This window comes from Prionailurus bengalensis, chromosome B2 (genome assembly GCF_016509475.1).
Source record: "Prionailurus bengalensis isolate Pbe53 chromosome B2, Fcat_Pben_1.1_paternal_pri, whole genome shotgun sequence".
Classification (NCBI taxonomy): domain Eukaryota; kingdom Metazoa; phylum Chordata; class Mammalia; order Carnivora; family Felidae; genus Prionailurus; species Prionailurus bengalensis.
Genome location: NC_057349.1, coordinates 3,062,294 through 3,088,189, shown reverse-complemented (window position 1 = coordinate 3,088,189; position 25,896 = coordinate 3,062,294). Strand labels below are relative to the sequence as shown.

At 48.5% G+C, this 25,896-nt stretch overlaps 5 non-coding genes across 5 annotated transcripts; 2 read left to right on the top strand and 3 right to left on the bottom strand.

Annotated features, from left to right (window-relative positions):
* Positions 1–4,067: 4,067 nt before the first annotated feature.
* On the bottom strand, positions 4,068–4,139 carry TRNAQ-CUG. Its single transcript has one exon. It is a non-coding gene; the product is annotated as a tRNA-Gln (tRNA).
* Positions 4,140–9,993: 5,854 nt separating this feature from the next.
* Positions 9,994–10,075, bottom strand: TRNAS-AGA. The gene has a single exon. It is a non-coding gene; the product is annotated as a tRNA-Ser (tRNA).
* A 6,970-nt stretch (positions 10,076–17,045) lies between these two features.
* On the top strand, positions 17,046–17,137 carry TRNAR-UCU. Its single transcript is given in 2 exon segments — positions 17,046–17,082; positions 17,102–17,137. It is a non-coding gene; the product is annotated as a tRNA-Arg (tRNA).
* Positions 17,138–22,858: 5,721 nt separating this feature from the next.
* On the bottom strand, positions 22,859–22,964 carry TRNAL-CAA. The gene is made up of 2 exons: positions 22,927–22,964; positions 22,859–22,904 (listed from the first exon to the last, which is right to left on the bottom strand). It is a non-coding gene; the product is annotated as a tRNA-Leu (tRNA).
* A 1,434-nt stretch (positions 22,965–24,398) lies between these two features.
* On the top strand, positions 24,399–24,471 carry TRNAK-UUU. The gene has a single exon. It is a non-coding gene; the product is annotated as a tRNA-Lys (tRNA).
* The last annotated feature ends 1,425 nt before the right edge of the window (positions 24,472–25,896 follow it).

Sequence of the window (25,896 nt, the reverse complement as noted above, 5' to 3'; positions counted from 1 at the left end):
GATCTCATGGTTCATGAGTTTGAGCCCCACGTCAGGCTCTGTGCTGACAGCTCAGAGCCTGGAGCCTGCTTTGATTTTGTGTCTCCTCTCTCTGCCTCACCCCTGCTCATGCTCTGTCTCTCAATTGTCTCTCAATAATAAATAAACATTAAAATTTTTTTTTTAAAAGTTCACTTTGTAGAGTAGATTCGAGGGAGACCATTATGGAGATAAAACAATCAATCAATTAAGACATGGTCTTTACAGAGACTAATTTACAACCGAGATTGTCTGAAAATCTGACAGGTGTTTCAAATCATTGTAATCTTTGAGACACGTTTATGTACATGTACATATATATTAGATTAGATTAAATTTAATGGATGAAAAATAATGGCTCAAAGTTAGAATGACAGAAACTTCAAAATGTCGACAGTATTGCAGGGCTATCCAAGGCCTGTGAGCTGACAGTTGGAAATTATGGAGCTATTTTGGACACAAATCTGTCACCGGGTAATTAAATAAAAGACAAACTTAGCACAGGATCCAACTTTTCTTTGTGTTTATGCTACATATCCCACAAGTCTGTAGAAGGTATCTATGACTATGTTCAGCTTAGTGGCGTTAACAGGGGTGGGATTTTTAATCAGTCTGTCTGCGACTTGGTGAGTCAATACAACTGAGTGGACGCACACTGAGGTCCGAGACAGTGAGAGGAAGTTACACAGTGAATGTAAACAACACGTGTGGAGCACTTTACTGTTCGTATAAAATAACAAAACAACACATGCAAACAGAACTACAAACATTCAGACAAAAAGTTGCAGAGTCTGGGGGTGGGGGTGAGGGGGGAAATGTCACAGGGCACCTAGCAAAATAGTTGCTCCTGGAGTCAGAAGGCATAGAATATTGTAGCGTGAAAGGGAAATATCAATCCATCCAGCTAAAAAAAAAAAAAAAAAAAAAAAGAGCTGTATATAGACCAACAACGGTAATGTGCTTTGAACTGCGGAACGTAATTAAGTTAAATGCCTGCTTGGAAATCCAAAAACAAATTGCAACTCTTTGACGTTACCTGGATAGGGTCTATGCCCTCCCGCCTGACCCAGGAACATACCTGTAGTGGGGCACGCTGGGCCGATCATCATCCGTGGCAGGGAGGGAGAACTCCCCCCAGAGGGATCAGGAGGTGTCTCGGGGGAAAGGATGCTGGAAAGAATTTTTTTAGGATTTGGGCTTTGGCCGGGTGCTTTGGGGGAGGCTCCCGAGTAGCAGGGTTCTGCTCTGGATTAGAAACTGTCAGAAAGCAGGCGCTATTCCTTCACTGGGTATCGCAGTTGATCTCGTGAGAAGGAGGCAGATCGGAGAGAAGATAAAGCTGTAACTGGTCAGAGGTGGCAGTCACTTGTTTGCATGAGGAAGAGGTTTGGTATTGTGTGTGTGCCACAGTGACCTTAGACAAAGTTGGGCCATCAGCTGTCTGACTTATTCTATCATGGTCTCGGAGGAGGCATGTCTGATGTCGGTATTCTGGGCGATTATGTTCAATAGAATGACGTGGCCTGACCCGAGTGCCGGGTCAGCTTCTGGATGTCACAAGATACTTTATTCTCCTTTCTTTCTCTATCCAACACTTCTCTTGTGACGAAATTCTTGTTTGCCTCTTAATTTCAAAGTTGAAATTCAACATATCAAAGTTCTTGGGGGATTCGATTGGGGAATATGGACTTTGACCAAAGTCTTTGAGCCCATCTTACCATAGTTAGCATCTAATGTGGGTAATGAGGGACATTAGAACAATTTCGAATGGGGCCACCTTCAGGATGGGGTGTGAGATGAACAAACTTTGAGGTGATCAGAGGTCACTGGCATGATTAATTCCACTTCAGACCATTGGTGTACTAGAAATCCCTGTACCAGCCCTAAACCTTGACCTGCAAGGGCTTAGTTTTCAGACAGTAAAATGACCTCACAGAACGTCCCAGGAAACAGATATCACAAGGGTATCATCGTAGGTGGGAGGGCATCACAATAATGGCCCTGATTTCACTTGAAACCATCATCCTCAGTATATAATGACTGATGGGGGCACCTGGGTGGCTCAGTTGGTTGAACAACTAGCTCTTGATTTGACTCCGGTCCTGATCTCATAACTGTGCGATTGCCCCCCTACCCCCCACCAAGCCCAAGGCGCATGGAGCCTTGGAACAGGCTCTGAGATGGACAGGAGGCCTGCTTGAGATTCTCTCTCCCTCTCCTTCTGCACGCACCCCCCCCGTGTTAAACTCTCTCAAAAATAAAAACTATATATATTTAAATATATATACATATATAATGACTGGTTGATACCAACTGTGGTAAACTGAATTTCTACATTCTCTGGACATATATTCATCTACTTTATGCATGCCTCCCTTCTTCTTCAATTAGGCTGAGTCTTCTCACACTTAATAAGAAACAACAGAAAGGAAAAGAGATTCCACAATCTTTCCTCCCCTCTTCTATAACAATCAGGCGAATCCGTATGGCTACAGGTTTGAGTCAACCACGGCTGTCAGTTTTTGGTGTAGAGGAAATATCTGTTGATCGTATCCTCTTTAAGTTTTCTGATTCTGATTCATGTGGGCCATTTTCTGATGGCAAAATATTTACAAGAAAGACTTAGAGTTTTACTTTTGCAGGGTAGAGACACTCCTTGCATGTTTGTCTGAACAAGAAAATTTGTGTGCCTAGGAAGGTAAGAAAGAATAAAGCAAACTTCAGTGTTGACCACACGACGAGCAGTCCGTGTCCATGGGTGACGGAGTGTATGAAGAGTAGGTCCCACATACTCTGAAGGGCGAGGGGCTGCGGCGAAGCCATAGTTGGTGTTTCCCCAGCACAGACCTAGCAAAACACTCGGGATTGTGCGTATCCCACAGTCAGTGACACACCGTGAGAGAGAAAACCAAAGATCTCTAATTTTGAATGAGGGTGTGTGTTTACTCGTGGTGGCAGAGACTTCACAGAACTCATTTATTATGAAGGGCAATCTGGATAGGCACGTTTGGATAAACAGTTTGCACCAAGCGACAACGGGAGAAGAAGCAGGCCGCGTGAGCGAGACCCGGCTACGGGGACAGAATTTGCAGGGCGAGCACATTTGGAGTTAGTGATAGGTGTTGGTTGTGAGGGGGAGACCATTGCCTAACAATCTCCTACCCGCCTGGTGTCGTGATGAGACTATTTGCTGGCGTGGGCTCTTCCAGCCCGTAGCGGAACGTCTGCAGATTTCCAACCTCACTGCATGTAACACAGATGCCCAACCAGAAGTTAAGAAGAAGAAGAAGAAGAAAAAGAAGAAGGCCTATACACAACAGCACAAGAGCAAATGAAAAAAGGAAACTTGTACAAATAATGTAATTCGTAAAGAAATAGCTGGAGAGCAGGAGTTAGCCGTGCTGGATGAGAAAGAGGGGAGTCTGGCGTTCTGGGGGCGGCACAATGGCCCGATGAAGGCCCAGTGAGATTGTTACTATGGATTTCCCCTCAAGTTTTACCTCGGAATATGTTGAATCTGTAGATATCTTTACGATGTGATAATGAGTCTTAGGCACCCCTTACTTAGAGTCCCCTAATTTCAGAATTTCCACCTTTGGTTTCTGCGTGTGTGTGTGTGTGTGTGTGTGTGTGTGTATTGTATACACAAACTGGGTTCAGTGGCCATAGGGAGAGGGGAGGAGGACCGTTAGAATTATTTATTTCCCGTTTGAAATATTTAGCAAGTGCAAACATTCTTTTTAATGTGCACAGAAAAATAAATGTTATGTGAGTCGATTCTTGGTTTTTATTTAGAGTTGTTTCCCGGTCACGGCAGAGTACAGGGGCTTTGCTGTTTCCCTCCTGTGTTTCCGTCTCATGGTTCTTTCCCGCCTTAAAAAGAAACCCCATTAAGCCAGAAGGAAATTCTGTTCCTTCGTCCTGGCCCAGATGCAGGCGTGTGCGGACTTGCAGGGACTCACAGGGGGTACCCAGGGCAAAACTGGTCGGGGTCATTGAGGTGAACAGCACTTTCCAGGAAAAAAACAAAGCGAGACCAAAAGATTCGCAGGTTCCACCGAGACTTGAACTCGGATCGCTGGATTCAGAGTCCAGAGTGCTAACCATTACACCATGGAACCCCACGCAGGTGCTGGTCCCGGTAATCGTCTATGAAGAGTTTGAGTGACTCCACTGAGCGTTTAGTGGAGTTTGTGAGTCAAGATGCTTCGTCCACGCTCGCGCATGACACTCTTAAAAACAAACCCCAGGAGATTTCATTTTTGTGTTATTTTATGTTCCGCCACCTAGACGGCCATAGAGTGCTCCTCCCCATCCCCGCCCCCAGAGGTCCTCACCCTGCCGGCTTCGGGAGGAAGAGGGAGCACCCGATCCGCAGCGGGGCTGGGCGGACGTCACAGTCACTGTACGCGGCGACGGTCCCCGAGAAGCGGCCCGCTGAGTCCCCGGACACACGGGGCACAGGCTTGGCGTCTCGCCTCCCGGCCCCGCGGTGTTTTCTCCTCGCAGATTGTTGATCATCGCGTCTCCTGCCTCCAGGAAGACACACCCAGGTGTCCGTTTCTGGCACGTTCACGGGAGAAAACCCGCGGGAGAAGCGTGTTGGCGAGAAAAAGGCGCAGGTGGGCTTGAGCGCACCTCGGCCACCTGCAGCCGTCGGCAAGGAGCGCGTGGGCCACGCGGCAAGTCACTGTCTACACCCGCCAAGTCACCGTCTACACCCGCCGCCTGACCCGAGAGGAGCGCGCCCGCGAAGGCTGCCGAACTCTATCCACGACGTGCTTTCCCGCTGCTCCGCACAGACCCTCTCTCGGGCCCCGCGCTCCCCTTCGGCTAAAGAACAGGTTTCTGGGCGCGGAATTTGTGCGGGCGGGACCCCGGGGGTGCGGGACCCTGGGGGGGAGCGCGGGACAACGGGGGGTGCCGACCGCCTGCCCCGCGCGTCCGAGGCCGCAGAACGACTTCTCATCGGAGAGAAGGAGCCTGGGCCCGGCGGCGCGGTGACTATCCGGGTGAAAACTGCCCGCGCTCAGGACTGTGTCCGAGGCCAGCACCCGGGTCTCCGTGTCGCGCACCCCGGACACCCCCCGCCCCAGGCACTCGCCACGCGGAGGTGGCGCACGCGCCTCCCCTGCTAGCAGGGGCGAGCGAGGTCGGAAGGGCGGCCCGCCTCTCCTTCCAATGGTCTGTGATGCAAGACCAACCAAACTCAAGGAGCTTGCAAAACGCCAACTCCGTGCAAGCACCAGTTTCGCGCAAAGCCCTTAGAGAACTAGGACCCGGTTCCGCAATCTGGGTCCTGCTCATCCACACGTCTGCGGCCATCTCCCGCGCGGGAGGAAGGTGTCACCCTGCAGCTCACAGGAGCAGGTGCAGAAACATCGCCACAGAAAATAATCTTAAAGGAAATGTAGAGCTAAGCTTGCCAAATGCAGAGCGAAACCTCTCCTCCTTCTCAGGCTTGGGGGTTAGCCCACGTCCCCTGGAGAGTCACTTCTTGGTCCGGGGCCCATATATGTATATATCCGAAAAGCAGGAGTGAAGAACGGGGAAAAGAAGACATTAGAACAGGACCAAATCAAAGGATTGAAACAGAAAGATACGTTTTTTAAAGCTCTTATTGTAGAAAAAAAGTCATCAGCACCTTTCCCCAAGACCATTCAACGGTTTTATTGAACTCTGGAAGGTCAGGCGCTGGAGGTGTAGAGGTGAATAAGACAGGGGCTCTCTGCTGGGAAGGATGTTCCGTAACCGGGGATCAAGTGGAGAAGCGCTTGTAGCTGGCAGTGTAACGGCTCGGACAAGATGGGAAGCTCAAATACAAACAAAAATGGAAAATACTGGTTTGCACAAGAATTGATAACCTACTGTGCAGACCGACCGTCCATAGAGAAAGTGCACAGTAAGAGTTCAGCCCATGGGTCCCGCTTATAAAAGCAGAACGGTTTGTCTTTGGCAGCCACGAGACGGTAAAACAGAAAAGGGAAAATAAAGAGTAAGTTCCACAACGGACTTAGAATTTTGGCTCAAACGAGCCTCCGTGCTGTTCGCTTTCAGAGGCATGTACACGCACCGGGGTGTGAACAGGAAAACCCAACAAGGGCAAAGCCAGCGAGCCCAGGAGCTCCCACTGTCATGAGGGAAAGAGGTGCTGAGCCCGCTCAGGGGAGATGCTTACACCGGTCAGAAAGAAGGCGCTGGGCCTCGTGGCCATCGAGAGGCATTTCGTGCATGTCTGAAAACAAGAAAACGAAGCTGGCAATTCCTTCTGTCTCTTTGTAATGGACTGTGAAATTACCAGGGAGACTTCCAGAACCTTTGTGGGTGAAGCACCCCATGGCGTAAGGAATGGAAGTGTCAGCCCGGCACACACAGAGGAACCTGGACACCAGCACCCCACGAGTGCAGACCACAGACCACCCAGCGAGTTCACAAAATTACCCCAGTCTGTGCCCAAAACTAAGACCCCCCCCCTCCCCCGCGTCTAGGTTTTTCCTGCATCTCATAGAGCCCAACGGTAACTCTTAAGAAATGAAATCACTCCAGTAAAATCAAACATAAAGCTCCTAGAGAAACAGCCTCTTCAAGTTCAGGCTGCATGATTCATTAACCTCGAAACTGCAAATTAGGAGCCCAAGGTGCACCCAGGCCTGGAGCTAAGAAGCTCGTCAAACTGGTTCTGATTGTCTCCCTCGTCTCAGGGCGGTTATGGGATGTGGCTTCCTGACCAAGCTGATGTAGGAGACCAGAGTTACACAAATCTGGGTCAGGCCCTGGGGATAGGACCAGGTTCCTTTCTAAGCAGAGGAAGATCAGAATCTCTCCCGCAGCTCCTGCTCAACCTTTACCTTGAGTTTCGCATGAGAACAGTTATACCTGAATTACATTTTCCTCATTTCTTTTGGCAAAGGAAACATGTAAAAGTGTCTCTAATAAAGTGTCTCCTAAGTCTCAATAGATATGCTGAAGCTTGTAGGAACACATTTCCCCCCCCCCTAGGCTTTCCTTGTTGCACTTGGAGGTAATGCCTTGTATTTCCAAGTCATAGCTATTTCATTAGCCATGCTTTATCCAGAGGTCTTGCTTCTGGAAGATTGAGAAATGGAGAAAAAATTCCAGGTAGTGACAGAAGTAAAAAGAGACACCGATACAGCCACAGTCGTAGTGGGGTATTTTCACACAATACACCTCTCTGAAAAGCTAATAGAAAACATAAACGGAAAAAGTAACCATAATTCGTAATACTGTTATTCATATGACCATACAATATAGAGAGAACAGGGCACACATCAACTCCAGGACTCAAACATTTTCAGACACAGATGAAATGGTCTCAAATTTGACATTTTACCAGGCCACAAAGCAAGGCTCCAAAACCATAACAGGGCTGGATACATGCTATTATTTCACGGCAAGAAAATTATACCAGAAATCAAAACCTGAAAATGAAATATTATATTTGTTTACAAAAGAGTAAATGTGCTTCTAAATAACCTGTGGTTCAAAGGATAGATCCCAAATGAAATTAGAAACTATTTTGAAATAAATGATAAAAACAGTGCATATCTGAACACATACTGTGCAGCTAGAAGTGTATATAGAGAGACCCCCTTGTGTACATATGTATAAATAAAATAAACACTTAAAGGTAATGATCTAAGCATTCAGCACATGAAATTGGGAATCAACCACTAATTTCTTTCCAAAGAAGCTTCAGGGAAGGAAATAATGAAGCAAAGAGCAGACAATGCAATAGAAAGTAAGTACAAAATGGGGACACTCAACAAAGCCAACAAAAGTGGTAATCTTTTTTTTTCTTTTTTTGATATTTTTCTTGTGATAAAATACACACAACATAAAAACTGACCGTTTTACCATTTCTCAGTGCACAGTTCAGTAGCATCACGCACGTTCACCTTGTCCTGCAGCCCTTCCCACGTCTCTCCTGAACTTTATGCACCTTTTCTGAAGCTGAAATTCTGTACCCACTAGTCAATACTTCCCTATATCCCCCTCCTCCCGGGCCCTGGAAACCACCGCATCACTTTCTGTCTATATGCGTTCACTCTAGGTATCTCATGGAAGTGGAATCAGTTTTTGTCCTTTTGTGGCACATTTCACTCAGCACGGTGTCTCCAAGCTCCATCCGTGTTGACGAGTGCATCAGAATGTCATTCCTTTCTCAGGCTGGATAATACCCCATCACATGCATAGACCCCATTTTGTTTAAGCACTCGCCCACTGATGGACACTTGAGCTGTTTCTACCTTTTGACTGTTGTGAATAATGAGTGTACAAATATCTGTTCGAGACTATGCTTTCGATTCTTTTGGGTGCATGCACAGAAGTACAATTGCTGGGTCATATGGCCATCGTATTTTCAACTTTTTTCAGCCTCGTTGAGATCTAACTGACACCTGACGCTGTGTGAGTTTAAGGCACAAGACAGAATAATTTGATATGTACGTGGTTGATATGTACGTATTACCTCACAGAGTTTCAATTTTGTATTGATTGTGTGATTTATTTCAGAAATGCAATCTGATTTAACATTCAAAACGCAATCTATAAAAGTAAATCTTTTGCATCGATAATATTAATAAGTAAAAGAATAATTATACAGTCATCAAAATACACGTGTAGAAAGTGTTTGACAAAATACAGTCCCTGTTCATGTTTTTAACTTAAAAAAGCTTCTGTTTTTAATGGTTACAGATACATAGCAAGTTGCAAATATAGTACAGAGAGGTTCCATGTACCCCATGTTTCCTTCACCCATTTCCCTGATGGGTTACTTGTGACATAATCAAAGTACCATATTAAAAGCAGGAGATTAATATTGTCTCAGTGTTTGTATGTAATCCTGTCTCTGGTGAAAGCAGCCAATCTCAAAACGTTACATACCGTGCGCATTCCTGCACCAGATACACCACAGAACATCGCTGGGATCATCTCCACCCGCCCCTTCCAATCACGCTCACACCCTGTTCCCACCATCCGGAAACCTCTGGCAACCGCTACTCTGTTCTAATCTCTACGATTTTGTCACTCGGTAGAGTCACGTAGTTGGAATCATGCACTGGGCGACCCATCAGGATTACTTCTTCACTGAGCCTAGTGCCCCCCTGAACGGCTTCCAAACTGTTGATTCGTCACTAGTGCCCTCCACTCTTTCCTGCCTAGAGTTCCTATCGACACACTTTGTGTCGTCACGCACCTGCTGAAGGACACTTTGGTGGTGTTCAGTTTTCGGCTGTTGCAAAGAAGAACCCTGTGGTCCTTCATCTGTAGGTTTTTGTGCAAACACAAGTTTCCATCTTTCGGAATGAGAGTGCAGTGGACGAATCATACAGCATTTTCCTGTTTTATTTTATAAGAAACTGCCGTCTTGCATTTCCACCCGTATAAAAATCGTGTTCAATTTCTATCACATTCTCAGAAAGGCCAAACTACAGGGACAGAAAACGTGTGTGGGTATGGGCTGTTGCCTGCGGGGCTGGGAGGTGTCTACAAAGGGGAACACAAGGCAGTTTCTGGATTGATAAAACCGCCTGGATCCTGATTACGGTAGCTGATTACACAAACGTGCATATGCTTTCAAAAGGTCCATTTTACTCTTCAATAAATTTTTAAAGTATCATAAAAATAGCCTCTTGTGGCAGACTAAATACCCTTCACCCAGTGGTCTCTTTGAGAAATAGCTTACTTCGAGCAGAGTCCGGGGGAGAGAAAATTCGAAAGTACCCTTAGCTTTTGCACGTCGCCGGGCACAGGCCTGTTGGCGCGAACTTTCTGCGGCAACGAGCGTACCGACTCCGGTTTTTTCCGGGCGGCACTTGGGGAGGGCGGAGGCGGTGGGTTTTCGCCAGGCCCGAGACGCGTCCGCGCCAGGAACGCGCACCCCCCGCAGGTGGGATCAGACTGGGGAGAACGGTGAGAGCAGCCTCTCCGCGAATCGCGGGGCAAAAGCTCACTCGTAGTCGGCAGGATTCGAACCTGCGCGGGGAGACCCCAATGGATTTCTAGTCCATCGCCTTAACCACTCGGCCACGACTACAGGCACGAGCCGACCTTCTTCAAATTCTAGGAGGAAACGTGGTAGGTTTACAGGTAGGATGCCTGTGTAGACAAAAGCGTGTTTAGGGAGCTGGGCAAGGTGCAGGGAGAGAGACGCGACGCTGAAAACCGCCCTGGGTCCCCTCACTCGGGGTCCCCAAGCTCCGAGGCTGACACCTAACATACTCGTCTCGCGGCGTTCGGGAAAGTGCTTGGCAAATACCAATGCGCTATCACTTTCCACGCGGATTAGAAGAAACCTATAGGTATAGACGGTCCAGGAGTTTCATTTCCCCTGAGATCCTGGCTGCTTTCTGAAGAAATGGATTAGCTGGTGTGGTTTGGTTTTTGCCAGTGCAAAATGTAACCAACACGACAGTTTCCTGCTCTCCTGTTCACTTTTGCAACGCACTGCTTCCTTCGGCAGGATTTCCAGATGCTCCACAGGGACGATTCAGAACAAAACGCTTGAGTGTGGGTGCCAGGTAGATCGGTCCCCATTTTATGACCAGTGGGTAAGAGGCGACAGCTGAAGGATTTGATGCGTCTTGAGAAAGCTGAGGTAACTGCTTGGATTTAATACATTGTATTTAATCAGAAGTAACAACGTGTTCTTTAAATAGAGTTCAATTCAGATGCCACTGGGAATCTGAGAGGGCTAGATCTAATCAAAGATAAAATATTTTCCTTCTATTTACATCCAGAAAAGATAAACTGTGCTGTCGCTAATAACCAGAAGGCATATGGTCATGGTAAGTAAGCACGCATCACTGGCAATCTTGGAAAAATTCCCAGCTATTTGCTTTAAAAGACTGTGAGACATATTTTCCATCTTTATTTTCTGCGTCTCCCCATAAGAATATTGGGGGGGGGGTGTGGCAGACCGTTGTCTTGAACTTTCCTAAAACATTTTTTAAAGTCTCAATTTTTTAGGGGCGCCTGTGTGGCTCGGTCGGTTAAGCGTCCGGCTTCAGCTCAGGTCATGATCTCACAGTCTGTGAGTTCGAGCCCCGTGTCGGGCTCTGTGCTGACAGCTCAGAGCCTGGAGCCTGCTTTCAGATTCTGTGTCTCCCTCTCTCTCTGCCCCTCCCCTGCTCATGCTCTGTCTCTCTCTGTCTCAAAAATAAATAAAAACATTTAAAAAAACTTAAAAAAAATAAAGTCTCAATTTTTTGTTATTAATATAATAACCCCCAAAGAGTCCTTCACCAAAGTATGCACACAAAATAATTCTTAAGGTCTAATTCAATCAGCAGGTCAGAGAGGTAGAGAGGCCCCCAGGAATTCAATTAGTCAAGAACAAACTCAGAAATAGTGACCCGCATTGGAAAAGACAGATGATTGAACTGAGAACTGCTGGGGAACATTCAACACCAAAGTCCTCGAGTCTATACTTAGAGTTCCTCTTTCGGTGCCCAGAAGAATAGATGTTTCTCTTCCTTGATTGGAAAATCTGTGATGTATGGAAACCAATTTGACAATAAATTTCGTATTAAAAATAAATAAATAAACAAGAAAAAAAAAAAAAGGAAATCTGTGATGGCTGTCTCACACGGGGTGAGGGAGGTGGAGAAAACAACCCACAAGCTTACCTCCCAGAAACCAGCAGGACTTGGGTATAACTTCTTTCCCTCACCCCCAACCCCAGTCCTTCCCTTTCTTTCTTTCTCTTTCTTTCTTTCTTTCTTTCTTTCTTTCTTTCTTCTTTCTTTTTTCCTTTTCTTTCTTTCTTTCTTTCTTTCTTCTCTTTCTTTTCTTTTTTTCTTTTCTTTCTTTCTTTCTTTCTTTTCTTTCTTTCTTTCTCTGTAACACAAGGGGAAAAGTTTATTAAAGTGAAAAGTGCACTCTTGAGATATGAGATGGGGTGAGCTTAAGAGAGAGCTTGGCCCCCTCCCCCACTACTTTGAATGCAAAAAAAAAAAAAAAAAAAAGTGAATAGTTGAAGTCCCCCAGAACTTAAATGCAAACAAAACCCAGCAGGAATACGTAAGCAGTTGAAAAGTTGGGTTATGACTCCTGTGGTAAGAACCACAGACCACGCACCATGGGGAGTGGTGGGTGCATCTCACGAGGAAGAGCCTATTAGAAAGTTCAAGTTCCTACAGGGTTGAGTCTTGCGTGAGGTGATTTGGGGGAGGATTTCAAGAGGAGGGCTTTTCTTTTTTTTCTTTTTTTTTTTCCAACGTTTATTTTATTTTTGGGACAGAGAGAGACAGAGCATGAACGGGGGAGGGGCAGAGAGAGAGGGAGACACAGAATCGGAAACAGGCTCCAGGCTCTGAGCCATCAGCCCAGAGCCTGACGCGGGGCTCGAACTCCCGGACCGCGAGATCGTGACCTGGCTGAAGTCGGACGCTTAACCGACTGCGCCACCCAGGCGCCCCAATGTTTATTTATTTTTGAGAGAGCAAGAGACAGAGCGTGAGCAGGGGAGGGGCAAAGACAGAGGGAGACCCAGAATCCAAAACAGGCTCCAGGCTCCGAGCCATCAGCCCAGAGCCCGACGCGGGGCTCGAACTCCCGGACCGCGAGATCGTGACCTGGCCGAAGTCGGACGCTTCACCGACGGCGCCACCCAGGCGCCCCCTGAGGGGGGCTTTTCTGGATTGGATGCTGTCCGGAAGCAGGGAGCGATTCTGTGATAGCTTGAAACATCCCATCCTGAAGGAAGAGTAGAGCAAAGCTGAAACTATGATTACTAGAGAAGCTGTGGTTACTCATATTGGACAAGTTGGGGCGACTTGGGGCCATTTTTGTGGCTTCACAGTATTTTTGTTTCTGTTTTTGTTTTGCGTGTGTGAGTGCGCTCAGACACAACTACAGAGTGATCTCATTTTCGTCTTGCTCCGTCGAGGTCACTGAGTGGCCCCGTCTGGCACCTGTGTTTGGCCAAGCTGTCTGTGCGCAGCAGGAGAGCGCCCAGGCCCGGCCGGTGACTCCGGGTCACCTCCCCATGACGGGTGCCGCTTTTCTCCGCCTCACAGTTTTCTAAGTCACGAGTTTCGTCGAATATCACATCACAAACGCTTTTTGCAGGAACTCCCCAGATGTCATCGTAGTGGCTTGGTGATGTTTCGCTCTTCGGATGAGGCCGGAAAGAATTCGATATTCAATATTCTGCTTTTGCGCACAAAACGTTCTTCTTCAGGTGGGGCTCGTTCCGCGGGACAGTGTCCTGCAAAACGGGTGACCGATTCAAGCGTTATCAAGCTTAAATCAGCCGAAACGCGTGTCCCGGGTGCTGCGCTCGCGGGCAGAACACGACCCTGTGAGAACACGAAGGCAGCGCAGAGGCAGGAGCCCTGGGCGTCGATCGCCACACGAGTGTCCCGGACAAGGGCTGGAGGACACCTTTGCCTCGGAATCTGAAAATCGGACGCGTCTGTTACTTGCTCGCGCCCCCGCAAGGGCCCTTCTGTTCCCAGGATTGCGAGCCTGAACCCGGAGCCTGGAAAGGACGCCGCTTGGACACCCTGCTCGAGGGAACCACATGCGCCCCCGAGCCCAGAACCGCCCCGTCTGTAATTCGGCTCAATTCTGCGCAGGACTCACGAGTTCCTGCCTGGCCTTTCCGCTGTGTGCGCCACCGTGAGGCGCGCAGTGCGGCTCCTTGGACACCGTGTCCTCCGGCTTTGCGCGTCTGCCTCTGGGCCGCAGCCTCCCCGACGCCGAGGCGCCTCCTGGACCCGGGCTCGCATCCCGAGGGGAGGCCGGAGGCGTGGACGCTCCTGAGCCGGTGGCGGCCGTCCTGGGGTTCCCCCTGCAGCTGTGAGGGGGCTGCCCAGCTCCCCACGGCCTCAGCCGGCACCCCCCCAAGTGTCCCTGGGCCCAGGGCAGCCAGTGTGATGCCCTCTAAGGAGCCCCAGTTAGGTGTCAGCTGTGAGGGTCACGCACGTGGGTCCCCTCCCTGGCCGCTCCCCCCCCCACCCCCTGCTTTGGCGCCCCGGTTCCAGCCCCCCTGCCTGCCGTGCTCCAGATCTAGAAGTGACCCCACGTGTCCTCGCAGGTCAGTGGCGGGAGAATGCACCATGGGCAAGCTCCGACTCACCAGCCTCGATGGGTTCTGGAATTACTAGGGGCGCATTCTTTAATCTGTGAGGAAGACGCCTTGCCTCAGCCAGGAAATGGTTGCAAAACTCGGTGTGTGCCCATGTCCCCCACACCAGGCCTCTGTCACACTCACTGCCAGCACACCTTGGCCCAGTGGCCAGCCGCCTGCCTACCACACGCTCACATTAGGAGTTAACATTCCACTAGCTATGAGGGCGGCTAGACGGCATGCAATTCTGCTGACTGGCTGTGGAGGGGTGAGCCGGGGCGAGCGATCCAGCACCCAAGATGTTTACTTGGGTAAAGGGCTGAGGATGACTATGCGCGCGACCAACGGCATCAGCCTTTCCAGACTTTCCAGAGCTCAGGTCCGGGAGGGTGGATCACCCATCGTGGATAACGGGGACATGAGCAGGGGTGGCTGTAAAGTCTGTGTATCTTAAAGATGCCCGTTGTCATTCAGTCCGTCATCACAGCCGTCTAGAAGCAGCACACCAAGTTTCTGAGCCACCGGGGAAAAAAAAAAAGAATATCCTTCCCTGTGAACGGGGATGACGGGGTTTCGTCCTGGCCCCCGCCCAGTGCCTCCCTCCATTCACAGGCTCAGCAATCGTAGGAGAGGGAATTCTCCGACCGGAGCAAACTCTGCTGTCACTCACAATCTGTGGTCTGAGACAGATGGGTTTCCAGGAGACCCTAGTTCGCCCAGGATGGACAGCACAGGTCGGAAGACACAGGGGGAGCCCGTCACAGCTGTGCCAAACATCACAGGGTCTTTCCCCGCACTTCGCTGTTGGGATTTCACGTGACATATACGGGAGAGGCCCACAAAGTATTTGGAGAACGTGGGTGCATCGCGTAGCCCACGATGGATAAGTGGCCTAGAGGACTTTATAACGTAGAATGAAAATCATGTTTAGGCACCGTCTCTGCATGAGATTGTGTACTTGAAAACGCGTTCTCAGATGGGGTGTCAAGACTGCTGAGGCAAGAGGGATTAAGATAAGGTCCGGAAGACTATTTCATTCCACAGACCACTAATTTGGGGGCTTGCTGCCGATTTGTGCCACACGAGCAGCTGGGAATATTTAACTGCTCTGCAGTCTACGCGTCTTATTTTCTGCGAAGGAGCCCTTGCAACTGACCATTCTGTTGATGGCAGACACAAACTAACGACAAATATATTTTTACCGCTGTCCACCCGGAAAGACTTCCTTTCATTTGAAAACTTTAACATTCTCTGCGAAGCACAGCGTGTGGGTTTAAGTATCTAATTAAGTAGCCTAAGGCGTGCTTAGTTAGATCTCCGGATTCCCGGATCCCATCTTCCCAACTGACCTGTGCTTCGTGCCCATCTCGGATACTCCACGGTCAGAAAAGAATTTCATCTTGTAAGCGGACACGCAGGAATGACCCTCAGGAAATAGGACGACCCATCTCCTCTGGAGGCTGAGAACGTTCCACCCGGCTTAGCCTCCCGCTCGCGTCCAACACTCTCGTCCTGTCCGCTTTGCACTTTCGCAGACGCTGGGGTGGGAGCTCGGGTTTTGGCCTGCAAGCCTCGGAGCTCGTTTTGGGCTTTCCGGGTGCGGCCCGGACGTGGGGGTGGGGCTGGGGCTGGGGACTGACGACCCCCGCGTGCGCGCGCGTGCAGGGCCCTGGGGCCCCTGACCTCCACGTGTGCGCGCTCGCCTGCAGGTCGGGGCTGGACCCCCGCTGTCCGGGTCGCCGCACATCACGTCGTGGCCCATTGGGAACAGCTGAGATGTCCCCTCTTCTTCCGATAGCCCCCTCCCGATGCGCAGATCACCGCAGCGCGCGCGTTCGCGCCCGCAGATCCCGGACTGGCCGCACCTGTAACCCGCCCAACCCACTGGACCGAGGGTCGCCGAAGGAGCGGGGGCGGCTGGACCGCCCGGTCGCACCGCAGAGAGGCAGCAAAGAAAACTGCCGACTTGGGAACCTGCAGTATTTCCCAAGCTGCCTGGATGCGCTCAAAGCTCCGCTGGCTTGCGTGGCGGTGCGGTGCTTTGCTCCGCGAGTCCCGGGACCAGGCCGCGCGCGGAAGCCACCGTCCTGGTCAACAGCACAGGTGCCAGGAAGCGCCTCCCCGACCGGGGCCGGAGGGGACGGGGTGAGGGGGGCGAGGAGGAGAGAGGGGGTCGGGGACGGGTTAGCCCCGGCTGCCCAGGCCACGTGCTGGGAGTCCCCCCAGTTCTGTATTCGCGGAGCCAGCGGCCGGGAGCACATCCGTGCATCGTGCGGCTGAAATGACATCTGTGTTTGTGTATTTATTTATTTGATTATTTATTTACTTTTTCCTTTACATCCCAGTCGGTTAGCATATAGTGCAACAATGGTTTCAGGGGTAGATTCCAGTGATTCATCCCCTCTGTGTAACACCCAGTGCTCATCCCAACAAACGTCCTCCCTTATGCCCCTTACCCATTTAGCCCACCCCCCACCCACAATCCCTCCAGTAACCATCTGTTCTCCATATTTAGGAGTCTCTTATGTTTTGTCCCCCCTCCCTGTTTTTATATTATTTTTGCTTCCCTTCCCTTGTGTTCACCTGCTCTGTGTCTTCAAGTCCTCAGATGAGTGAAGTCATGATGTATGTCCTTCTCTGACTAACTTCGCTTAGCATAATACCGTCCAGTTCCGTCCACAGAGTTGCAAATGGCCTGGGGTTTTGAGCTTTGATCAAACTGTTCCTCATCTCCTAGAGACAGATGAGAATGGTCGCTGGAAGGATCAGAAACACCCGCGTCGGGTACTGTGTGTCCCTCGCACTGTCTTGTTTTTGTTTCTTGCACTTTTCTTGGTGACTGGAACGGAATAAATGTCCAGAAAAATACTTTATTGCTGACCAAATGCACAGTAGACGACCTTAGGGCTCGGGCCCAGCGCGCCTCCCTGCAGGCTCTGTGGCGCAATGGATAGCGCATTGGACTTCTAGCGCAGGCGGTGTGGAGGAATTCAAAGGTTGCGGGTTCGAGTCCCGCCAGAGTCGGAAGTGTTTTGCCACTCAGTGGCCACTTGGTTTCAACTTTGTGGTGTTGGGTCCCCGCAGCTTCGTCATGAGCAGTCCCACTCGTGTCTACAGGGGCTCAGTGACCAAACAGAGCGAAAGGGAATGAACGCTTGTAGCGAAGTTTCAACATTTGCATAAATGCTGCTATTTCTCTGTCATGAGAAACGTCTTCCAACGTGCTGTTTTCCCGGTCTTGGCTGGAGGGTCGCGGGTGGGGGTTCCACGCTGCTCCTTCCAGAACATTGAAGTCGCGGGGGGTTTGCAGCTGCTGACGTGCAGCGCGGGTCTGCACTCCCCCTTCCCCCACGGCGCCCCCAAAGCGCTCCTTGGAAGCACCCAAGTTCCAGCTCCGGAAACTTAACCAAAATTCAGTTTGCTTTTAAATGAATGGTGGGTGAGATCAGTAGCAATTATCCCCTTCCCCCCTTAACTGTGGAAATGGAGATAGAGCCGAAAAATACGCCTGCTCTCCATCCTCGAACACCACTTCCTTCGTTCTCTCCACTGGCGCTTAGTTTCGAGTATCCTTCCAGAAGGTATACATGCATGTGTATGTTATATAAACATATATTATACAATATATCTATATTATATAAGATATATATATAACCATATGGATCTCTGTGCCCGTCTTTCGTGTGTAATATCATCTCACATATGCAGTGTTGTTGTGTTCTTTATATAAGCTATGTAATATTCCATAGCAGGGGGTGTACAATTGTATCGTAAACACCTCACATCTTAAGTCCAGGTTGCAAGGCATCGCGTGGCCAGCCCTCCCCTTACTGAAGGCCCCGGGGGGGGGTGGTCTTGTGTTTGCCATTAGGGAAACAGGACCACAGACCCACTGAATTCCCAGCAAAGCCTGCATCTGACATGCTTCCGTGCGCTGAAAAGGGAGAACTGGTTGACCTCTACCTTTGCTTGTTGAGCATGGGGTCATTTATCTTCCAATAAAGCATTTTCTTGAACCACCTCTTGTGACATGGTGGGTTTTCTGCTCTTCAACTTGCACAACAATTTGGCCATGATGCGCGTTTCACTGCCGTCAGCCAGGGTAATAATTAACCTCCTACAGAATATTGCCAATTACACACTCCTCATACCATGATATACATCGCATGTCCAGCAGGCCAGGCAATGAAATGAGGTGGTAGTTTCACAGCCTCTGACCCCTATTCATTCCTGCATAGATTTCTCAGTAAATTACCATGTTCTTACTATAGCTGCAATGCCACTTTTGTCTAATATTAAATCCACACATGGATGATTTCTGAATTCTCCATGCCATTGCCTGTTTTATCTGTTAATCCCTGCACCAAAATGCATGCCCTTAATTAAATGAGTTTTGTACTAAGTCTTGATACTTAGTATGCTAAATACCACTGTCTTTTTCTTCTTTAAAAGTCTCCTGACCAGCACAGTCACAGACTCACCTTTTCTCTTTGCCTTCCCTCAAGGATCTCAGTCCTACACTTCCTGCTTCCTGACATCTTTTCTCTAATGGTTATTTCATAGATTTATTTCCTGGTTTTCTAATTTTTGTATAGCCAGAGGACAACTCCCCTAGTGGTTAATCCTTCATGGGTGGAAGTAAAATTTTCATTAAAAAAAAATAATAATAACACACCACAGAGATCACCAATTACTTTCACCATTTCATAGTACTTTTCTTAGATTTTTAGATTATTTGATCTATGCATGGAGCTGTTTAAGGACCCTCTTAATCAATTGATTGATTTTTTATCTGCATATTCTATTCCCTATATCATTTTTCTTCATAGGAAACCATTTTAATGTATTAACTGTTTACATTGCTATTACATTAAAACATTACATGTTTTCATACAGAATATGTAATATTTTGTGCATATCTTTTCCATATGACAAAATCGTACTTGGTATACATATCATTCCACTTCGGACTTTTTCTTTTTTTATAAATTGGGATTTGAAAAAAATGTTTATTTAATTTTGGGAGGGAGACAGAATGTGAGCCGGGTAGGGGCAGAGAGAGAGGGAGACACAAAATCTGAAGCAGGCTCCAGGCTCTGAGCTGTCAGCATAGAGCCCGATGCAGGTCTTGAACTCACAAACTGCGATATCATGACCTGAGCTGAAGTCAGAAACTTAACCAACTGAGCTACCCAGGCACCCCTGACTTTTTTCCATAACCATCATTACTTTCTTTATACATGATTTAAATGCTGAGCAATATCTCATAGGGTGTATCTACCATATTTTACCTTTTTAAAAAATGCTTCTAAGAAGGTCCCATTTTAGTTCCTGAGGCAAACATACTCATTCGCATCCATTTGAAAGGCATCTACCGTATACCATCCAGATGTGCTGGTCTGTAAGTTACATTTCAAATACATAGTACTAAGTGAAAGAAATACGGTCACTGCTGACGGTCCTGACTTCCCTTCCAGTATATCATATTTGTGTTTGGCTATATAATAATACATTTCATATAAAATCATAACGAGATTACTAAATGAAGGTCCAACTGTCAAGAAGCAGGCTTAGAAACTGGCTTGGGTCGGATGGTGCAGTGGTGTGAATGTGTGTGAGGGAAGGAAATATTCAAGGTAGATCCTATCTTACTACATAAATAAATACATTGTCAGTAAACTTACAAGATCGGGGGTTCAAAAAACAATAAAATGAGAACATTTGCTGTAGATGGGACTTGGTGAAACAAACCAATGGATACATTTCCTCACAGGTCATTGACATGCTCTCCAAGCTTCTCGGTGTCTTTCTTGTAAAATGCCTATTTCATAAACAGCAAATGATTGGATCTTCTCTTTTTTCCAGTCTGACCATTTCTTGATTTCAGAGTGGGATTTTAAACTCACCGAGGATGTTGTAGAAATATCGCTGGTACCTGTTGAACGTGAGACTGGGTTCTACGTGTGTCTCTCGCGACGTGCGGATGTAGTAAGGCAGAGACCAGGACTGGAGAAAGCGTTCTCAGGCTCCTGATATTCAGTCATTGATTCATAGACAGAAAGTCAAAGGGCTCCCAGGGGGAGTTTTTCTCACTGTTAGTGAGGCCAAAAATAATACTTCAAGCTAAGGAAGTGTAAGAATTTCTGAAAGTTTGGCACCCTTATGTTTGACAGTTTCGTTTATTCTCTCTGTCTTACCTGGGGAAAAAAAGGATGATACGGGCAATGGAGAATCTGAGTAAGCATTAATATCCTACAAAGCTCTTTAGTAACAATTCTGGGTAATTGAGTGTACATCACTAAATAAGTAACACAGATTTTGCCAGGTGGGAAATAAGAGTCAAACAACATTTTGTGCTTCTGCTAAAATTGTGACTTTTTGACAAGAGAAAGCTTTGTTCCACATGAAAATTGTTTTTTGGTTTTTTTTTTAAGATTTTATTTTTTAAAGTAATCTCTACACCCAACATGGGGCTTGAACTCACGACCCCAAGATCAAGACTTACATGCTCTTCTGACTGAGCCAGCCAGGCTCCCCATATGAAAATTGCTTTTATATACATTTTTATACACATTTCATATAACACACACACACACACTTTTATATACATTGGTTTTATAAACATTTTTATATCTTTTTTGGTACAATGGAATAAAATTAATTTTTGAATGTGTAAAGGGGTCTGGAGGCTTGACCCCAGTGTCTTTATCGTTTTGAGGGGATTACAGACTAGGTAGGTCAGGTAAGCATCAGAAACATCCTCGGCTTTACCTTTAACATTTTTGTATGAATCCTCATTTAAGAGTGTAGTCGATTTTTCTTTGGAATAGCAGTGAGACTCCAGCTCCAGCTAACGTATGGGTTAATCAGCACGAGCAGAACGGATGGTAGGTAAGTGGGATCCTTCCTTATTGTATAACAACTAATTTCTGACATGGAGTTAAATATTCCCCTGTGAGTAGGAACTTATCATAAACACTGAGGACCTCTGTTTTAATCGTGAAGTGTATGTACTATAATTGTCCCCGACTGACTGATAATCACTTTATACACAATTTTTATACCTATCTTTATGTTTGAACATGACTACGTTTTCTATAAGCTGAGAAATAAAAGATCATTGATATGTATTTATATTTATGTATTTTACTTTATTTTTATGAAATAAAAATACACCCTCATACACAATTAACCCAGGAAGACTGTTCTCTTTTCAGTGTTAGTCTTTTTTTTTTTTAAATCCTAAGTTCGGTAAATAGAGAATTCTCACAATACTTCTGAGTCCAAGTCTGAAAAATGACAAAGCAAACCTAATTATTTCTATCATTCTTCCTTTTTAAAGTGGAAGAGCAAATCTTTCTGTCAGTTGGAGGCCATTCTAGAGAACCTGAAGGAGTTAGGCACAAAAGACATCTTCGGGGTTTTTACTATTCTGAAGTTAGGCCCTACATTTGTGAAAATCAAGTCAAGAGGAATTGTCATGGGAGACAAAACATGAATACAAGTCAGAATTGTGTAAAAATGAGGCATAATTGTTGTTTTTTTTTAAACAGATAACATGTAAATCCACAGCAATAATAACAATGACTATTGGGAACTTAAAAATATGTAGATTGTCTTCAAATTATTTAAAAATATACCAGGAGTACAAAGAGGCAACAGACTATTTCGGCGATTCAGAAAGAACTTCGGTTAACTTGGTACAAATAACTTGATAATTCTGCAGGAAAAAAATCAAATTTTGCTCTTTTGCACGTAGTTTCATCCCACAATTGTATATTCTTTTCCTACAAATAAATCAATTAAAAATGACTATCTCATATTTTGATCATTTGTATACTGTTTTTTATTTTTATTTTTAAAAATTTAAATGTTTATTTACTACCGAGGGACAGAGGGACACAGAGTGTGAGCAGGGGAGGAGCAGAGAGAGAGGGAGACACAGGATCCGAAGCAGGCTCCAGGCTCGGAGCTGTCAGCACAGAGCCCGACGTGGGGCTCGAACTCACAAACTGTGTGAGTTCATGACCTGAGCTGAAGTCAGCCGCCTGACCAACTGAGCCACCCAGGCGCCCCTGTATACTGCCTTTTAAATGAACCTTACTATATCTCTATATGTATGTATTTAAATATACACACATACAGCATCAGATGTATCTGCGGACATTACCGGGGGTCCACGGAGGGTGGCACCGGGTGCCAATCACCCCTGGTTGAGAATCACTGTTCTAACCCTTTTGCCTCTCATGTCTCGCTGATCTGATGCCACAGAATACATCACATCCAGACGCTTCACGCCACAGCCCACGCCCTGACCATCAGGGAGAAGTGATGGGGAGAAGGTGTGCAGGGGAGGAAAGAGGAAGGTCGGAGAAGAAAAAGAGGCTGAGGCGAGGGCAGCGGGGAGGAGGGACACGCAGGAGAAGGGTGGAGGGGTGGAGGGTGCCCCTGCCCCTCACAGAGCAGTTCAGATACTGGAGGCAGGAACTTAGAACTCTCACCTCATCCATGTTGTAAGACCTACATTTTAATACTGATGTATTACTGAGATTCCACACAGAAGGAGAAAGAAAGAAACAGAAAGGAGGGACGAAGGAAGCACCGGCAGAGGAGAAAGACATGCAAGCCCACCGACTTAAAAAGGGTGAAGTGCGGGCAGCAATAGGGAGAAAGGGGAAGATCCGCTCTTGCTGCCTGAACCGGCGGTTACGTAAAGTTGCAGACTTTGAAACTAAAACGGGAGCGTGTCAGAAGTGGGATTCGAACCCACGCCTCCATGCGGAGACCAGAAGCCCCGAGCGCGGGAAGCGAAGCTTGAGTCTGGCGCCTTAGACCACTCGGCCATCCTGACACCCGCGAAGGGCGGGCCGCTAACCGGCTTGTAAACGCACCAGAGGGAACGGGACTCCGCGCGGCGAGCGCCAGCCCAGTGCGCCTGCGCGATGCCGGAGGCGAAAGGCGAGTTAGCCGGAAGCCGGGGGCTGAGGCGCGCGGAGCCGGAGCCGGGACCCGGGGACACCCGGGGGGACCCGGGGGGACCCGGGAGGACCCGGGGGACGCCTCCGCCCCGCCGGGTGGGGGTGAGGAAAGCGCGGGCCGCAGAGCCCTCCCCCCCCCCCCCCCCGGCTTCCCGCGGGGCTCACGCCCCTCCCCCCACGGTTAAGTTCACAAGGTAACAGGTGCCGCGAGACCCGGAGAGCAGGGCTTAGCGCCCCCTGCCCCGGCCCACCTGGAAGTGTCCTCCTAAGAGTAAGCGGCGGCTGGATTGTTTTTTCGGTCAAGTCGAAATGATTAAATGTTGTTCCCCCAGGCATAGGTTTGTCGCGTTAGTTTTAATGCCTGAAATTCGGTGTCGTTTCTGTAACAAAATAGCACGTACACACGACTTCGTAGCAGTTGGCATCGTGGGTACTGCATGAACTTGACGCATGATTTTCCTCATATTTGGTCAAAGTGGCATTTGTCTTCATGAATTGAAAAGCCCAAACATTATGCCTTAAATTAATGATAACGGAAGTATTGACTCGAAGTAGGTGAGTAGTCCGGGGCTGGCGCTGCCGCCTCCTTTGGGTGGGTGGGAATTTGTCCCCCCGCCCCCCCACCCCGGTCTCTCTGCAGGTGCTCGCGAGCCGCTAAATCACGAACCACGAGCACTGTTTCCTCACCCGCCGCTCCCTCCTGTCTTGGGATGAGTTGGGGCTCGCGATGCAACGTGAGGGACAAAGCTGGAGGCGGCCCTGCACCACCCCCCCCCCCCCGGCCCCAAAGAACACAGACCCTCCATTTCCGAAACTACGGGGACAGTCCCGCAGGGGACAGCCAGGCTTAATCCCCCTGCGTTGTGTCAGGGTCAAACCCTCCTCCTCTCCATCTTCCCTGCGTTCTCTTGAGGATGCCCTTCAGTCGTTCTAGTTCCTAAAAAGCCTCGTCCCGGTTTCCCCCACCGGCAGGGGAGGGAGCCCCAGCGTCCGCTCTGCAAGCACCTGAAGAGGAAATAGTGTGTCCGAGGGTCCTTCTGCCCCAAACCGCGAGTCCCCTTCGGCAATAATTGGGTCCAGGAAGAACCTTCACTCTCCCTGTAGCTGTGCGCGTTAACCGGCTCTTTAGAGAATGTCCAGGGTGGCGGTTACGCGGTCTGCTTAAGGATGAGATGACCCGGGTCGCCGAGCCACACTTGGGGGGGCCCTGGTAGTTCCTGGAACCTTAGATCACTTCTCTTCCTGGTAGTTCGAATTCTGCACGGAATTTAGTTATTTATAAGACAAGTTAGCCCTGCCTTCCCAGGGCCTGGGTAGCTCAGTCGGTAGAGCATCAGACTTTTAATCTGAGGGTCCAGGGTTCAAGTCCCTGTTCAGGCGGCAGCTGAGCTTTTTCTTTCCCCCCCAGCCACATGTGGAAGAGGAACCTGCACGTGGTCCACATGAACCCGTTGTCCATGCCCATTGGGCCATGAAGGCCCAATCTAGCCTCATTTAATTATTCCTTCTAAGAGCGAACTAAGCCACTCCTAGATTTTGCAAGGGAATGTAGAATTGTGGGTGATAGGAAGAAAGACAACAAAAAACTTTTGAGTGGATTGCTATGAGATGTGCCCTTTTAAAATTCCCTTGCACAACGTGGGGGTGACTGTCTAGAAGGCGGGGTGCAGTTTGATTAGATCCTGCCCGGGTACCATTGTGGTCGCTTTGATCCCTGGGCGCCCCCAACTTGTTCAGCAGACGCCAGTGCACGGCTACTGCCCCGCTCTGCAACACGGAGGTGAAGAACTGAAGTCCAGACACATCCTGAAATCGTGTTCGCCATCCGCTTTGTGCTTTCGTTGAAAAGCTGCCCCTCCCAGGGTGCCCGGCCGGCCGGGTTGGTAGGAAGTGTGATTCTCGGTCTCCTGGTTGTGCGCTCGAGCCCCATGTCGGTATGGAGATTACTTTCAAAATCTTTAAAAAGGGAAAGCTACTCCCCTTCTCCTGGGGTTTAAATCATCTGTAGAAGCTCTGGAAAGGAGGTTCTTTCCATTTGTTCTGTGTAGGGTGCCATAGGCTTTGGTAAGTCCTTCGATGGCGTTTTGATTAAAAAGTCAAGGTTTTCACCTGGTGGATACTGTGTGTGCAAAGCAAGAGTGCATTTGCTTCATCACTGTGTTCCTCGTTTCCACCGCGTGATACCCCGCAGGAGAACACGTGTCTGGGGAGTGGTACCGGCTTCCCTTCCTTCGGCTGGACACCTGACAGGGCGACAGGGAGCCTCCCCATCTAGGTGTGCCTGACGTAAAGATGTCAAACAACTCCTCATCAAAAGATCCAAAGTCTGCTGTTCTCCAGGTTGAGTTCCTGGCCTGCTCTTGAATCTTAATTCAGTCGGAGAAAGGCTGAGATCTCCCAGATGAGCGGAAGGAACCCACAGCTTCTGGGACACTCGGGCTCTCCCCAGAGTGTGGACCAATTTCCTAGAGTCTTGGACGGGTGCCACAGCCCATCATCACTGAGCAGATCATTTAACCTCCACATTGTGCATTTGCTGAAAGCTGATTTATGTGCACATACACGGGAAATGAACCAGAAAAGTCGAGTTCGAAGAGCAGGCTCCATTTGGGGGTGTTTTCGCTGGAGTCCGCCACTGACTGCCGGAAGCCGGCAGTAGGGTAGAGCAGAGGGGCCCTGGGAGATCACGTATTCCTACAGGCCAGGCAGAGCAGGACACCAGGTTCCCGCAGAAACTCGGGGACAGCGGTGTCCCCTGGCTGCGGTGACCAAGGAGGAAGCCCAGGAGGAGATCGGGAGGAGCTG